The 17,030-nt window shown below is 41.3% G+C and overlaps 1 non-coding gene across 1 annotated transcript; it reads left to right on the forward strand.

The window, feature by feature from the left end:
• Positions 1-16,623: 16,623 nt before the first annotated feature.
• On the forward strand, positions 16,624-16,705 carry trnas-uga. The gene has a single exon. It is a non-coding gene; the product is annotated as a tRNA-Ser (tRNA).
• Positions 16,706-17,030: the final 325 nt, after the last annotated feature.

Raw genomic sequence — 17,030 nt, forward strand, 5'->3', positions numbered from 1 at the left:
ACCCTTTTCAAATATCCATCAGCAGCACGATTCATGCCTTTATGATGACTCTGGAATCTGCCCAGGGGAGACACGGCCTCGGCCTGAGATGTCATATTGTTGCGCATTGTTACACATGCTAACAGGGCGTTATGAGATTAGCCAAGGAGGATGTTGCAGCATGGGGCAGTGTTACAGAGGAAAAATGGGGTTTGTGTTGCGGATGTACAAAAAAAGGAAAAAAAAAAAAAGTACACGGCAAAAAAGCATGAGAATAATAATAAAAATCCCCTTCTAGAAAACAAGCGGGAAGTGACTAATACACTAAATCTACATTGCAGAATTTACAGTTGTGTGTGTGCGCACTGCAACTATCAAAATGTATTTTGCGTTGCTCAGTAGAACCCTGCTGCTTTTACTTATCGTGATGGCTCCAATAAACAAGAATCCATATAGAGGGTATGAACGTGACATCACAGGAAGCTGAAGTCTCCATGGTTACGGTCACTAAGTGGTAAAAAGTGACAGTTGAACATGGAGATCTGGCAATGGCAATGCAAAGAAACTGTCCGATACATATAATTTAAATGAGCACCGTGGAGCCAGTTGCATAAGAATATCATGCAGAATATAGGCCTCATTATAAATAAATAAATAAATAAAAAACCTCCTAAGACCCTGCGTCCTCATATGGGGACGTTAAGTTTTTCATTCTGCAGCCAGTCACAGGACAAGTGGACAAGGTGCAAAACCCAGTCAAGTGCTACGGTTGATTTATGCTTATTAACTTTTCTAGTTTGATATGATGCGCACATTTAACTAATTCTGTCAATAGCAACGAGCTACGACGTCGCTAATTAGCAAGTAGCCATTTGAGGATGTTGGGATTTCATCATTTCTGTCTTTATTCAACCATGTTCAGGTATTAAAATAATTTTGTATAATAATTCACTAATTTTGTTACACATTAGTGACTTTATTGTAATATACAGTGAAATAATCCCCGTGTCCACATATGAGGACATAATCACTTTCTGTTTAAAGATGATGCTTTGTTTTTTTTACTTCTTAGTTCCTACTGATCCCAAATACCCTGGAGAAACCTTGGTTTGTCAGGCTTATTCTGCATTCTACTTGATTTAGACCAAAATTAACAAATTTTATCAACAGTAACAAGCTTCAGCGTTGCAAATTAGCAAGTACTCATTTGAGGATGTTGGGACTTCATTGTTTGTAATCCTATTTTTGCACAGTAATGTTCAAAGATCGAAATAGTTTTATAGATTTGATGCATACTGGTGAAATAATCCATGAATGAGGACTTTCTTCTTTCTCCCTAAACTTACTTCCCGTTCAAAGATGATGCTAAATTTTTATACCTCTTAGGTTCTACTACTACTAAATATCTCGGAGAAATTAAAAATGCGTTGCAAACAAAACTTTGGGTCTCAAGAGGTTATGCACCAGTTAGGTTATTCTGTTCCAAATGCGTATTGACATTAAGAGTGTGTTATTATTTAAGAGCACACAATGCTTTAAATTACTTCTTTTACTGTTTCCATGCAAATGCTTTGCTTAGCATCGTTAGCATGCGGCGAAAGCTCCAATACACAATCTGTTCATCTTTTTTTTTCTTTTTGTTTACTTCACTTAAGCGGGCTAACAATGTGAAACTCTATCCGGGCTATAGGAGGAACACTTCCTGAAGTTGAGGCTGTTTATTCTGGAGCTTAAGATTGTATTCAGCGAGGAGCTGAGGGAGGGAAAGGGGAGGGAGGGGGAGGTGTGGGGGTAAGAACATGTCAGAGTATCTGCTTACATTCCGCCCAATTAACAATACAATGGTGCAGGGATTTGCAAAGAATCAAGTCAGCCTATTTGTCAGCATACATCTGTTAATTATTTGTTGAAATTGGGTCCTTCCAAACAATAATTATCACCTACAATTAGGTCAGGGGGAAGCGGAGAAGGAACCGTCATTAATTGTGTTTAAAAACACCAATTAGCCGCTTGGTCCGTCCCCGCCGCTGCCACCCAGAGACTGTTCTCTCCCCCCGGTTTGTGGAGATGAAACTCATTAAGCTTCCTCCGAGCACACGGAGCAGTGCCCGGACATACTGGTTCGACTGGTCAGCCATTCAGCTCTGGAACACACAGAGCTGTAACGTAATCTGACTCGAGGTCATGAAATCTGTGGGCAGATCGTTCCCGGTGTGGAAAAATGATACAGTGGGACTGGCACTGATAGGGAAGCCTGTGAGAAAAACAGGGATGACCACTGAGAGCGTGAAGCGATGTAGCATTTTAGAAGGTCAGCGTGAAGTAGCTGAAGTAGATAAATGTGTCCTTGGTAGAAGACTCCGAGCTGATCTGAGCTAACCTTTGTAAGTGAATAAGACAGTAAAAGAATAAACACACACATACTGAGGATCTCAGCAACAGGTGCGGATTAAGTTTCCCAACACGAGGAAGAAAGAGCAGTTCATACAAAGCATCACCTGTGGTTTTCGTGGTAATAAACTTCCAAAGTTTGGCAGCAGATGGGAGTGTCCGCACTCACAGGTAGACTGGATCCTCAAAACAAAAGGAACAATATGATTCAGTCCCTCCTAGTTTTACAGCCCTGTTTGCGCTCTAACTACACCGATCAGCCACAACATTAAAACCACTGACACAAAGGAGAAGTAGAAGAACATTTAAACCATCTTGTGACAATTCACTGTTCTGCTGGGAAATTTTTAGATCTGGCATTCATTCATGTGGATGTTACTTAGACATGTAGCACCCACCTAGACCAGACCAGACCAGACACCTCCACCCCATAGCAGCACACGCACTGCTGTGGGGTGAGTGCACACACAAAAACACTCAAATAAAAACTGGATGAACAGCACAAGGTGTTGACCTGGCCTCCAAAAATCAGTGGGATGATCCAAATGGTGTTTTCCATTTACCTCAGAGTTCAGAAGTTGGAGCTGGGAACGACGTCACACCTGAGTTATCAGCGTTCCAGTTACAGAAGTCTGAAAATAAGATGGCCGCCTCCATGGAAGCTCTTGTCTGAATATAACTTGGTTGGAGGGTACTTCAATATTTACATTTTTTGGGCACAGAGTGAAATTTTAAAAGATTCTCAATATTAACTAATTATACATATACAATAGGTATAACTTCAACCAACTCAAGTGTTTTTACTAGGATTATTTACAGTGATGAAATCTACAAGCCGACGCAAGGCATAAATTTATAAAAAAAAAAAAAAAAAAATTCAAAAGTTTTAATAGTTTAATTTAAATATAGAAAAAAATACACTATTAATCACAGTTTGCCTCAATGGTGTTTCGCACTGTTTTGGTTTTACCAGGCTATTGATTAAGGACTTGTAGTTCCCATATAACACATGAAAAACTTAACTTACACTATAACAGCATTTCATCGTATGTATGTGGAAAAATATTGTCTGTACGGCCGATTTAATGCAACAAAAACTAATCAGAAGTGATAATAAACACAATATTACAGGAGCTTCTAATTAGTGTTTACACACGGGGCGGCCATCTTGGAAACGCAACTTAGGGGTAATGAAGATTCTACGACTTTTTGACTAGAAAATCTGACTTTGCGGAGACGTTCCAGTTGAAAATTCCAACCCGCAGCTCGGAAATTCCGACTTTTGTGTACAAGCGGCACACTCGAAAAGCCCCCACTAACATCCTGTTTCCAGACACCACAGGACACTCTCAGAAAGCCCATATCCATTCTCGGATGAGTCACAACTGTTTTGTTACGTTATGCATGATCTATGTATGGCTCTATACCACTAAATAATCCACAGTAGGTCATGTAAAGTTGGTTTATTGGCAGCATTTCTACCTGCTGCTTGACAGAAACAAGGTTCATAAGAGTGAACCATCTCAGTGAGGATGCAGGATTAAAACCAATACATGAATGAGAGATTAACAGTGAAATCATTTTAACATCTCACCCAGACGTTTGATTAACTTGAATAAAAATGTGGATTTCTTTAAAGTCACTTCCTGCCGTCATCATGCAGAGTTGTGCAGCTTCACCCGTTCCGGTTTTGCTTGGCTGACAGTGGAATGCTTCGCTGGAGGACACTGCCGATCCTGAAGGAGGCTGTTTCCTGTTGACTCTCCACACCCAGACTTTCCCAACCTGGGGCGCAGGTTTCAACTTGTGACTTTAACTTGTAATATGTATCTTTAGGGATGTCAGAGCTGTTATTAACTGCTTCGCTTCTCGTGCACAGAGGTTTTCTCAGCCTTCAGTAACGTGTGAAATGTCAGAATCACGCTGAGCACATTTTATCTCGTAGCGTCCTTTATATTTAGGATTTGTTTTGTTAAACCGAGCCCATTGGTGAGTTTCAACAGAGGATGAAATGACTCATAACTTTTGCTGACTTCATGTTTGATTGTGTCATTTCAGTTCTTTTTTTAATGCGCCTGCATGATGACATTGAGCCCAAATATTCATCAGACAAGAAAAATTTTCCAGTCTTTGTCAATAATAAGTACTGAGAGTATTTTACATGGACTAGTCTTGTTGTTGAAGCAGATCCTGCTACAGTTGAAATGCTGCCATCTGAATACTATCGAAAATGCGGTCATACACTGACTAGGCAAAATATTATCACCACCTTTCTAATATTGTGTAGGTCTCCCTCCTCCCTCCCTCCAAAACAGTTGTGACTCATCAGCAAATGGAAATTGGCCTTTCTGAAGGTGTCCTGTGGTGTCTGGAAACACAATGTTGTTAGTTGGGTCCTTTGTGTCCTATGGTTTGAGGGGAGGGGGCCTCTGTGGTGGATCATCCCACAGATACTTGATACGTGATGGCACCGGTGACTTTATGTTTTCCGGTTCAAATCAGAATCAGAATTACTTTATTAACCCCAAGGGGAAATTACTTTTGTTTCAGCTGCACTTACTCAAAGTCTACCAGTGTCCAGAACAAACAGCAATGGAGGCAATGAGAATAAGAATACACGCATCAATATAAAAAGGGTTTGGCTTTGAAGAAAGGATTGGAGTGAGACACTGGCAGCAGTATCAGCTCAGATTAATATGTAATGCATCATCAGTTTCAGCCTGGACACGTTATGGGTTAGAATAAACTGTGACTGAAATTACATTTCGATTCTTGTCACATGTTAATGCTAATGCTAACCACTAAGTAACATGTTTCAGGGGTGTCCAAGTAGAAGTTGCATTTATCACGTTACCCTCCACACTTACTTCTTGTAATATCTTTGTTGGAGAGGCTTCACTTGATAAAGACAGACCAGACTTCGTCCCCTCTGTGTCCTCCTTTGGTCAAATCGTCCATCCAGAGTGGGAGTGTAGGGGTTGGTGAATGTAGTCCCATCAGTCAGAGTCAGATTTTTAAAATAACTCTCACGGTCTCAGACAGTGAGTGTATCAGTATATTCTCTAAAATATGCATTTTACTCGTTCATTCCAGCTAAAACAATCCGTTGAAATATGCTAACCACCGTTTACAGGCTACGGTGTCAGAGATGTTTTGCCTCCAGTTAAGCCCCGCCCCTCAAAAAAATGTCACATTGTTTACAAACTGTGAAGGGGTTTATTTGACAGTGAAGAATCTTCAGTAGAATATTGAATCTATCAGGGTTGGGGTTTGGGGTCACGTCAACGACCACATCTGCATGAGTGCCAGGTCCAGAAGTTTCCCAGCAAAACCGTGTATTGTCTCAAGATGGTCAATATAATTTATTCCTAGTGTCTTTTAGTAATATCAAGGTCAACTGGGCTGTTAATATTTTCACTCAGCCCTTCATTTAGTTTGAATACACCAAAAGAAAAACAGATGGTTTGACCTTCATTTTTTTCTCCACCCGATGCAGGCGCACTCTGCCTTTCACAGAGTGAATCCAGAGCATTTTGTGTTTTTTTAATCTTGATGTATGAGAGTTTGTGCTAAAAAAAGAACCAACAACAATAAACACTCCAAAAAAGTGGAAATATTTCCAAGAATGATCCTGGACATGGACGTTAATAATAAGAACAATAAACCAGAAACTATTCCACATTTGGACCAATATCCAACAACGAGAGACAAGTCACAAACAAATCCAAATAACAAAATTATGCACGAATAATACCTACAGGCGTATCAGCTATCAAGCCAAACCAAAACATCCCCCCCTAAAAATAATTGAAACTAAATGGACATAATTGAATATCACTTCATTTTACAGATGCAGCTAATTCAACAAATTAACAAATGAGCCAAAACACGGCGCAGTCAACGTGAACTGAGTTAATTTCCATTAAATGATAACACATTCCAGCCAATTGAGTTTTTTTTTTTCTTCCTTTATTTGCGTATTCATAAATTCCGGGCACGGGCGTATGAACCTCAACCTTTGTTAATATGAATATATTGCGAGGCATTTGCATAATCCACTTCATAATCCACTGCAGCACTCGGCGGTGACAAAGATAAGGAGGGGTAGCCACTGTTTCTCCTGGGAACGCTACACAGATAAACGGGGGAAAAGAGACCCACTTTCTGCTCCTATTATGAGATAAAAAAACAAGAAAAAAAAAAAACGGAAAAGGCTTTGCAAAGTTTTCCCCTTTAGACACAGATGGTGGTGGAATATCATTATTTCTATGTATTTCTCTTCTATTATTATTATTATTATTTCACAGAGATTTACTGAATTTCCACGGAGACGAGGTGCATGGGTTATTTATGTATCCACCTCAGCTCAGACGCAGCATGCTGATTTTATTACCCCGCTTGCTGCTGCCGCTGCCGCCGCCGCCGCTGCTCCTTCTTCACAGAGACGCCGAATTGTGCGCTCCTTTGCAAGAAAACGTTTTTTTGGATGGAAAACCTCCAGCGTGCGGCGAAGAGGAATCACAGGGTGACAAATGAGCAAACAGAAACCCCCGGCTCGTCCTGAACATCGCTAATGAGACCCCTTTTAGCTTCAGCATGTGCTGGAAAAGTGTGTGTGCGTGTGTGTGTGTGTGTGCACCTGTGCGTGAATGTGTGTGTGAAAATCTCTCTTAAGTCCCCCAATCTTTCCAAATTGGCCTGTGGGATGACGCCACCGCGCAGCTACATCCATCCCCACTGCGCCGCGTGCATTCCTGGTGCGTGTGTGTCTCTGCATGTGTGTGTGTGTGTTTGGACAATGGCAACACTTCCTTTTTGCCCTAATAGGCAGGGAGCCTCAGCCATTGTGGTCTGATTAGGGCTCCCATTCAAGCTCTCTGGGATTTCTAATTGCGAGGCCTTTTGCAGCGAACTCCCCCCACACCGCCCCCCTTCACTTCCCAGCCCGCTTACACTCCCCTCACGACTACTGTAAGACTTAATGAGACACAATTACTGCCCCCTTGGAGTCCGAGAGCGAGCCAATCACAAAGAGAGACACGGACCCCCAAGTGAATGGCCACTCAGCGGAGAAAGAGACAGAAAGAGGGAGCAGGAGGGACGGGAGAATCACAAACCCTCATTGTCCGGAAGAAAGCGCAGAGAGGAGCCTCTTTTTTTTGGAGAAATATAAATGTTTTTATTTAATGCCGGCTCATAATTAGGCCCCTGAGAGGGAAAAGGAGAGCCAAAGGAGTGGAGAGGGCTGGGAGTTCAATGGGGGGGAGAAAAAAAAGGCCCTGTAGGTACAAAAGACGAAGAATGACATGCTGCAGAGAGGAGGAGGGGGACGGAGAAAAGAAAAAGCGGACAAATAGATACAGAGGAGGTGAAAAAACACAGAAATAAAGAACAAAACCAAGTGGAAAAACTTGACAGGACTTTCTTCTTTTCCCGTTATTTATTTATTTTCTCTTTTTGCCCATTTGGCGTGGGAACCGGCCCCCGACATTGAATGATGCGTGCCAGGCGTTGGAGTGAAAAGCGCAGGCAAAGGTCGCTCTGTCTTCGCAGGTTTGGCTTTTCACGTTTGGCTCGAGAGGTGAAATATTCCTCGATCCGCCAAATCTGTGGGAAGCAATAAAAACAGGGGGGGCAGCGCGAGTTTGGATTCAGAGAGGGCCGCAATAAAAGACGAGGGAAAAGGCACAATTTGCAGACGGCTCTCGACTGTGTGGGAACGTTTACTGTATTATTCCTCGCGAATAGTGCAGATATTGTTTCGAGCAGTCACGTCTGGGGACTCTGAAGTGTTCTCATGGAAATCGGGAGGGGGGGGGTTTATTGTGAAAGCCGAGCCCCTGTATGATGTTCACGGGCAAAGGAATATCTGAGACAGTGGATATCGCCGACCCAATAAAAAGGCCTCACGTCAATCAGTCTTCCTCAATGCTCGGCCCAGCAGGAGGGGACGGGCAGGTGCGAGCCCGAAACAACAAAAAAATAAAGAGAATAAATGATACAAATAAAACGATTTAAAGACGTCTGGGTGGACTTTTCTCAAGACGCACTTGTGCAGAGAAAGCACAACATTCTCAGGCTGCTTTGGCAAAACCTCTCTGGACAATCGCAGTCTTTTAGCAAGAATTTAATCAGTGAAAATCTCAGTCACACTTCTTGCTCTTGGCTAAACAAGCAAGGCAACAATGTCAGCGCATGTTCGGCCTCCACATGCACACACACACACCCACACAGTTTCGACATTAAAACAGTTTTATTTTATTGGTCGTGTTCAGTTGATGGGAAAAAAAATAGATGAATGTGATTTATGTTTGGATGGCAGCACTGTTGCCTCACAGCGAGAAGGGTTGAAACCTGCAGACTAGTTGTGTAAAGTTTGCATGTAAGTTTTCCCTCCTCGGTCCAAAGGCATCTGAAAGGCTTCTTAGGTCAAATGGTGATGGCCTAAGCATGTGAATTAGCAAAATTGTACCCTGTAGCTCTTCAAATATCAGCTGGGATAAGCTCTGCCCTCTGATGGATAGAATTTATTTCATATTTTCTTGAGTCTAAATGTAAACGTTTCCAATTAACTTTATGGCCTATAGACCCCTTCATGGCCTACGTCACTGTGACGTCATGTTGTTAGCTGGAGGCAAAACAGAGGCGAACACTATCACAACTGAGACAATGTTGTGTTGCTGTATTTTTGGGGGGCAAAACTGGAAAAGCAACTTGAAGTTTTGTCACATTCCAGCCACTACCAGTCATAGTCAAAGAAATGACTGGAGTGAGACAATCATGAACAAGGGGCACACTTGATATCAGGTCAGATTAATACGTAACGCATCATCAGTTTCAGCCTGGATAACATTGTGGGTTAGAATAAACTGTGACTGAAATTACGTCAAATTAATCATTATTTGGAGGATTCATGATAATGCTAACCGCACTCCATCCAGTGAGTGAGAGCGTAGGGGTCGGTGAATATAGTCCCATCAGTCAGAGTCAACTTTATAAAACAACACTCACAGTCTCGGTTTCTTTTCCTCGTCCATTCCCGCCAAAACATTCTGTTGAAATATGCTAACTGTTGTTTACAAGCTACAGTGTTTGAGATGTTTTGCCTCCAGCTAAGCCCCGCCCCTAAAAAAACATCACATTGTTTACAAACTGTGAAGGGGTCTATAGTAAAGCAGTGAAGCAGTTTTGTTTGTACCACTGCAAACATACACTAATCAGCCACAACATTAAAACCACCGACAGAAAAAGTAAATAACATCGACCATCTTGTGGCAATTCATTGTTGGTGGGTGGGAAACTTTTGGACCTGGTATTTATTCGTGTGGATGTCAGAGACACACACACACACACACAAAAATGCTTCTGGAACAGCTCAACAAACATCAGGAACAGCACAAGGTGTTGACCTCCTCTCCAAATTCACTAGATCCCAAACTCATCAAGTATCTGTACCTTGTTAGTCAGAGACCCAAAGACTCCGACAAACATCCTGGTAGGCACAAGGGAGACCTACACAATATTATGATCATAATGTTATGGCTGATCAATGTAAGTCTATATTCCTCATTCAAAAACTGGAAGCATTAACTGAGAAGCTCGGTAACTGGAAAGATCTCCAACATTCTGGTGGTCATAATGTTGTCATAATTTTGTTGTTGGATGGCGGACAAAGAGAAGCAATTCTCCTCTTGTTCTTCACATAATTTATTTTGTTTAATTTAAACACCAGCTGATCGCTCTTTTGATGAAGTCGAATCACATAACACAAGTCAAAAAAAAGACAGACCACCTCAACCGATCGCTCACTATTAATAACTCACTTCGCCCCTGATGGCTCTTACGAGGAAAACACGGCTCATTTGACTAAACGCTCGTTTCCTGGACGCATCTTTCCTCACATCTCTGGCTAACGTCTCCAGTCAGAGGAGAGACCTTAAAGAAGGGAAGCAGCAAACTACAAATGAGACGGGGGATTTGTGTCTTAAAAACATTGTTGAATTAAAATCTCTCTCACACACTCACCCACCCGCACACATGCACGCCGCCTCGGCCCCTCGTCCCTTTCAGTGTGTGCAGCCTCTCAGCCAGTGACTGAACCCCCTTTGTTCGCCGGTGACCCTCTTAAGCGCAGGTTGAAGCCTGCAGCCATTCCACTTTGGATTTGGACCCTATCGCGTGTCACACGGCTAAGTCGACCAGGACCGGGCCTCTTCGCTCAGACACATGGCAACAAGTATCCATTCATATCCGCCGAGTTTAAGCCACAACAACTAGATCACCAAATAATTTATGAGCAACCACAGAGCCCGGGGTGAAAAAACTTAATCATTTCAGATAAGGATGCGACAAACAGCCTCTGTTCGACGGTGCACAACAAGAGGTTTATTTTACGGTTTGTAAACTCATCTTCTCCTCAGTAGCGACGAACTACGTGACTTGATAGTGAGGTCGGACTCGTGAAAATAAGATAATAAATTGTTTTTCTCTTCGTAACTGCCCTTTTAATGACCCCCCTCCCATATTGAGGTGATTTTTTAAAATAAATATATATACTTATATAGTTTTTATTGTGTTTTCCTTGGAAAAAGCTAATAAAAGTATTTGAATAAGTACAAATCCAAAGCTTTTTCATGTCAATTAAGTAAAAAGACTCAATTAAATCAAAAAAATAAGGCAGTACAAAAGGAAGTCCTAAACAAAACTAAACATGAACGGCTATGGCTCTGAGTCCGTTGTAGTAGAAAAGTGTATTTAAATAAGGTATTTGGAGATCATATATCAGTGGGTCAATTAAGCATCTTCCACTCTGTTCTAAATCATTTCTTAAAGTTATTAACTAAAACTCGTCCTCTCAGTCTCAACTGATGAGTCATATTTTCCGTAGTACAAATCTCTCGTATAATTTCTAGCTATTGCTCTAATTAATGTTGTAGCTATGAAAGAAAGTTCCACATTATAATATGGTCGACATTGTTAGAGTTCCCTTTAAAGACACATGTTTATCTAGCCTTAAGATGACCTGACTTCCCACACCCATTTTACAGGTTGACATAAGTATAATGTCAATATCAGCCAAATTTATTGCTAAAGTTTGTGCCGGAAAGTTGGTATCAGCTCTACGTTGGGAGCCGATAATGGTTCAGAAACATCTATCTACATCAGGCAGCCATGATAATAAAATATTTCTTAAATGCTATGTTTATTACTGTCCTCTATGCTGAGTGTATTATAGATTTTTCTTGAAACAAAGAAGGTCCCACTTACCTTAATGAAGTCACATTTTAGCAATAAATTTGTATGATATTGACATTATTTTACCGTTAACCTATAAAATGAAGATAACGCTCAAGTGCTAAAAGCTGCAGTACCTTCAATATCCACTTGAGGCTTTCTCCAGAAGTTAGTCTGTTCCTTGTTCCCTGTTCCATGTTAAAATGTAACAACCTTTCAGAAGAAACATGTTTACAGCCTGGTATGATAAACTGTTTTGCTCTCTATGGCTACTTTCCACATTCATTACAACTTAATGGGGGGGTTAGTGTTTTATATGCGTCACCAATTCAGATGAAATCAAGTTACGCATAAATAAGGGTGAGTACTACTTTGAGTGAGTGACAGCTGGGCAGCTTCACAGGTTGTGAGACTTGTCTTAAGGTGCCAAACAAGAGGCAACATCCAGGTCTGAGCAATGGAGCCCATGCAGAAGTGCAAAAAACTGCAGTTCATCGAGTGGCCACTTGAGGCTCCAAAAGGGAGCAAATCCCCATAGACCTCCATGTTAAAAAGCCCAACTTTACAGCATTATTAAACATGTTTATAGCCTGGTACAAAAACAAACAAACGATTTTGGTCTCAATAGTTTATTTCACTATTGTTTATTTTTTATTAAGGTCTAAAATTCTGCATAATTAAGGGAGTTCCTGCTTTGAGTGAGAGGTGGTAGCCTGAGCTAACAGGTAGCGGAGAGTTGGGTGGATGGGTCTCAATGTCCAACACGATGTGGATATATATGGAGTATTCGAGTGTGGGCAGTGTAAAGCTCATCCAATATGGCGACCACGGGCTCCGCCCACATCAGGGCTTCATTTTTGAGGTTCAGAATCAAATAGGTGATGTCACGATGGATTTGTCCATACTGTCAATGGTGCCAAACCTTCGCCTCAGCCTTGAACAGTTTTGAACGAGCCATTTAGCAAGCTGTGAATGCCAAGATGGCGACCACCAAAGAAACCACACCCACTTTTCAGGGGAAACTAATGGAGGGTTTCTTATGTACTAGCAGTTGAATCCAGATATGGTCTTTTGATGAACTGAGGCAAGTGGCTTCCAGCTTACAAATCACTTTCTTCCTGGAAATCATCAGTATTCTATAACAAATGTCCTCATCGCTCATGGAAAAGTGTTTAAAATACATTTTATCAGTGGACTAACAGCCCAACATTGAAGAGAAGTTTAATTTATACAATACATTTAATGTATGACGTTCCATTGGCCCAGTATTGGTCATCATGCCTTTGACATGTAAACATGACTATACCGTATGAATTCAATTCATTAATTCACAACCATTTAATCACAGTGATCCCATTCTCTCAAAAGAATCAAATCAAATGTCAGAAGCCGTATTCACGCCTGTTCACTGTCGCACATATTCAGATCACTGCTCAGGTGTCAGGATGACGCCACATGATGCAACTGCTTCAAGTTCATTTGCACTGGAAACAAGTGAACTTATCTCACCTGTTTGGCAGAGAGTGCCTATCAAAGACCCGCTGAGAGGGTTTATTTTTGGAAATTCCTTTAACATTTTCCTTCATGTAACTGTCAGCCTGTTGCTGCTGGAACAACACCGGCAGACACGTACAAAGCGGGAATGCGTCTTTGTCAGTTTCAAGTGGCTCTCTGTTGGTTTCATCAGCTTAATCAGGTCCAACTGTGGCTCAGACTGACAGGTCATATGTCAAACGCAGATGTTTCACAAAGCCGCGCGCATTTCCTAGAGCTGCCTTTCAACCTTCCTCTATTTCTCCAGGAACAGTTTGCTAATCCCTCATGCTTTTATCAAAGCCCTGATTGCACTCAATCAGCTCCAGACGTTTAGATCTGGGAGCATCTCAGAGCCACTGCAAATAAAGCAGAAATGCAAGTAGGCGATATTGGCATAACTTTACATTCAGAAAACCATATGACTGGCGGCTTATGACTTCAAAAATGTTGAACCACAGTTACAAAGGAAAGAGACATTTGGTTAAATGGAGAGTAAATGTCCTCTGTTTGTCCAGACGATGAGAGACGTAGATGAGCAAATGCATTTTGGACCAATCACACTGTGGGCTAGGTTACACCTGTTCTTCTGAGGCATGAATCTAGCTTTGGGGTTCTGTTGACTTCACAGCGAAGTGAAGGCCAAGAATAATGGACCAAAGCTAGAAACTTCACCCGTTACTGCTATTAGATGATGCAATGTTGCAGAAACCGTTGCTGCAGGACTTAAGGACCTCTGCAGGATGTAGACGTTGCAACCTACGCACGAAGCCTATATTTATGCCCTCATTCAGTCTGGCTCGCTCTGTAATAACACCTCCTAAACACTAGTTGGCGCTGTGTCTTTTTTGCCATTCAAGTTCATTTTTGTTTCCACTTTCTGCATCAACTTTGGTTATAATTTCGCCTTAGACGAGTCATACAAATCAAAGTTCATCAAAAATGACTTTTATGGCAATTATGCTATTAGGCTATTTTTATTCAACCTTTGATGATCTCATTTTCAAAGGAAACTGGACCAAAAAAGCAGAAGCATAAAAAGTTACAGATAGGACACAACTTACACCAACAAATACATCGAAAGCAATATTAATCCAGTGCAACTGATAACATTAAAATAGCTACAGACAATGACAAGCACCAACCGATGTGTTTATCATTGAGGTAATGAGAACTTTAAAATTAGACAGCGGGATAAGGCTCCCAAGATTCAGGTTTATTTAAGAGAAGCTTAGCACTTAAAGGCCTTTTTACCCAATTCAGTCTCTACGCTTTGTACAGACAATAGTATAACATCCTGTGATCTCGAGCTGTAGCTACCACCAGCTTTCTGAGCAATCAAAGAGCAAATATAAGAAGCCTAGCATGACTAAATAGATAATAGTCAGTGAGGGCCAGCCAATCCTGGAGTACAAAGTAGGTGTTTGTATCTCCAATGTTCCATATTTATTGATCTAAAACGATCAGTTTGAAAACTGTGGAGATGGAAACCCGGAAATGCTAAACCAGAAACATTCTTCTACCAAGTAGACCAATCTATTATCTAGATCTATTCTATTATCTTTTGAGACTAATTAATCCTGCATGTTCCTTCTACAACTTGCGTCTGTCCCAGGAAGTCACTGTGCACCTACTGCACAGTTGCAACTATAAGTCCTAATGTCTGCTGTTTGAAAAAAAAATCTCCTTTTCTGTTTTCTGCAGTGACCGTAACATGCAAGCAATGCTTCAATAAGCTATGCAGAGGGATCAAACATTTCTTTGTATTAACTTTCAATTATGTGATATAATGAGGCTTCATCGTGGTTTTGATTGTTTGACACTGTCATGAAAAGCCAGAGTATTATCTCCTCCCGTCTTTGATTGCCGCCGTTACTACGGTGCCTGGAAAACATTGACAAAATGTACATGATAAACAAGTCGGCAATGATTATCCAGAAGGACACTACTGCTGCTTGGCAGGGAGACTGTCGGGTCATGTGGTGCAGATCGGATGATCATTTTACAGTGTGTTTTGATTCGAACTGTGATCGCCAGCACTTTTTATATGTTTACATAAGCTGACTGGTCCGTGAACCATGAACCCCATGCAAAGTTTGCAGTATACTTTATAAAAAAAAAAGAAAAGAAAAGAAAAAAAGAGCCTGTCAATTTGAAAATAAAAGTTTTTCGCGAGTTCTCCTTGCTCGGCTTCATGGGGATGCAGATGTTTTGATGTGACAGCCGTAAGAAAAGGCCTGGAGTCAGTCTGAGGATCAATCTTTACTTTGACTGAGAGTGACGTCCTTTGTCCTTTAAACAGATGCAGTAGGCCTGCACATGACAAACTGTTACTGTCACATGTCACTCTCGCTGACGCCCTCTCTCAGGCTGGAAGCTCAAAAGTAAATTATAAACCTTTTAAAAGGACAATAAAGTGTTTTGCAATCGGATTATAACGCTGCAGATTCCCCGCATACTGGAAATCTTCCTATAAACCTACATCCTGATACGACGTGAGGTGGTCCCCGTCTGCAGGTCAGCTATTAGCTCCACCGACAGTGCTGTCTAGTACAAGAAGCGTAAAACATTTACCCGTCTGACCCGGTGTTTCCTTCAATCAGTTGCAATACAACCAATTTATTACATGATCCTGTCACTTTTTTCACCTTGGAGCCATAATTGAGATAAGGCAGATAATATTCGATTACGATGGAATTCGTCTGCGTCAGTGGTTTTAATGAGGTGTTTTTTTATTGACTATAAACCCTCAGTAAAATCTCCTTAAGGGTCGATCTTTTCGTAAGAACAGACTCGTGAATTAACGCCTGCAAAGAAAGAAAAAAATACATTATTGCACAATAATGTGGATACTGATGGCTGCGTAGCGACTCTCTTGTCTTATAAGATGCAAATGTGTTCTCACGAATGCTGGTTTAATTTAAAGTTTGCACCAGCTTATACGTGGTGCCAAGAGTCGTGCAAATTCAGAGGCGTAAATGTTCCTAATAAAACACCTCCCACCTCTATTCACACTAAAGAACCTACTTGGATGAAACATCTCCAAAGTCCAGCGGCCCTGTTCTCAGCTTTATTTGTTTTTTTAATACGCTCCACAGATATATAATCCACGAAATCAATGAAATGTTTAATTTTTAAGCTCTTTATTTAAACAGTGTTTTCAGTTAAATGACTCATTGGTACAAAGGTCGGTAAAATACTGCACTGTTCTCCCTCCGATCCCCAATTCAAAGGTCAACGCAAGAATCTCTCAAACACTTTTGATACGAGAGCGGGAATTGTTTTTAGCACTCCTCGCTGTGGGATGATTTGTCAGCTTGTTGCACAGACGCTGTTGTGTTAGGCAGCGCAAAATAACGAGGTCATACATAAAAGAGTGTGTCAAATAGGTCAAGTAGCCATGAAGTTTGTTGAGATATAAAGTAGGCGTACGCTGGTAAAAAGGAGAAAACACCCTGGCAGACGTACCATGATCTAGTTTTTGCAGCTGTGATGGCCGAGTGGTTAAGGCGTTGGACTTGAAATCCAATGGGGGTTCCCCGCGCAGGTTCAAATCCTGCTCACAGCGTTGAAAGCAATCTCTTTACTTTAAGCAGGTCACATTCAAGGAAATGTGAAGTGTCCTTCTGAGTGAGTACGGTCCAAACATTTGGGATGCATGCTTTCCCCGGCCGGGGTTGTCCAGAATTGACCGGAAGGTAACATGAGTGGACTTCAGGAGCACTGATAAAAATTTATAATTAATTTTGATACCGATGCCACTGATTTTGCTCATCGAATCAATTCTTTGTTGATTTCCATATGAATTCTTCCTATGAATTTTTTGCTCCAGAAAAAGCAGCTGTTGGTAGTTTTGTGTAGCAACAGAACTTTTTTTTTTAAGTTTCAAGCAA

The sequence above is a fragment of the Mugil cephalus genome, chromosome 7, assembly GCF_022458985.1.
Source record: "Mugil cephalus isolate CIBA_MC_2020 chromosome 7, CIBA_Mcephalus_1.1, whole genome shotgun sequence".
NCBI classification, from domain to species: domain Eukaryota; kingdom Metazoa; phylum Chordata; class Actinopteri; order Mugiliformes; family Mugilidae; genus Mugil; species Mugil cephalus.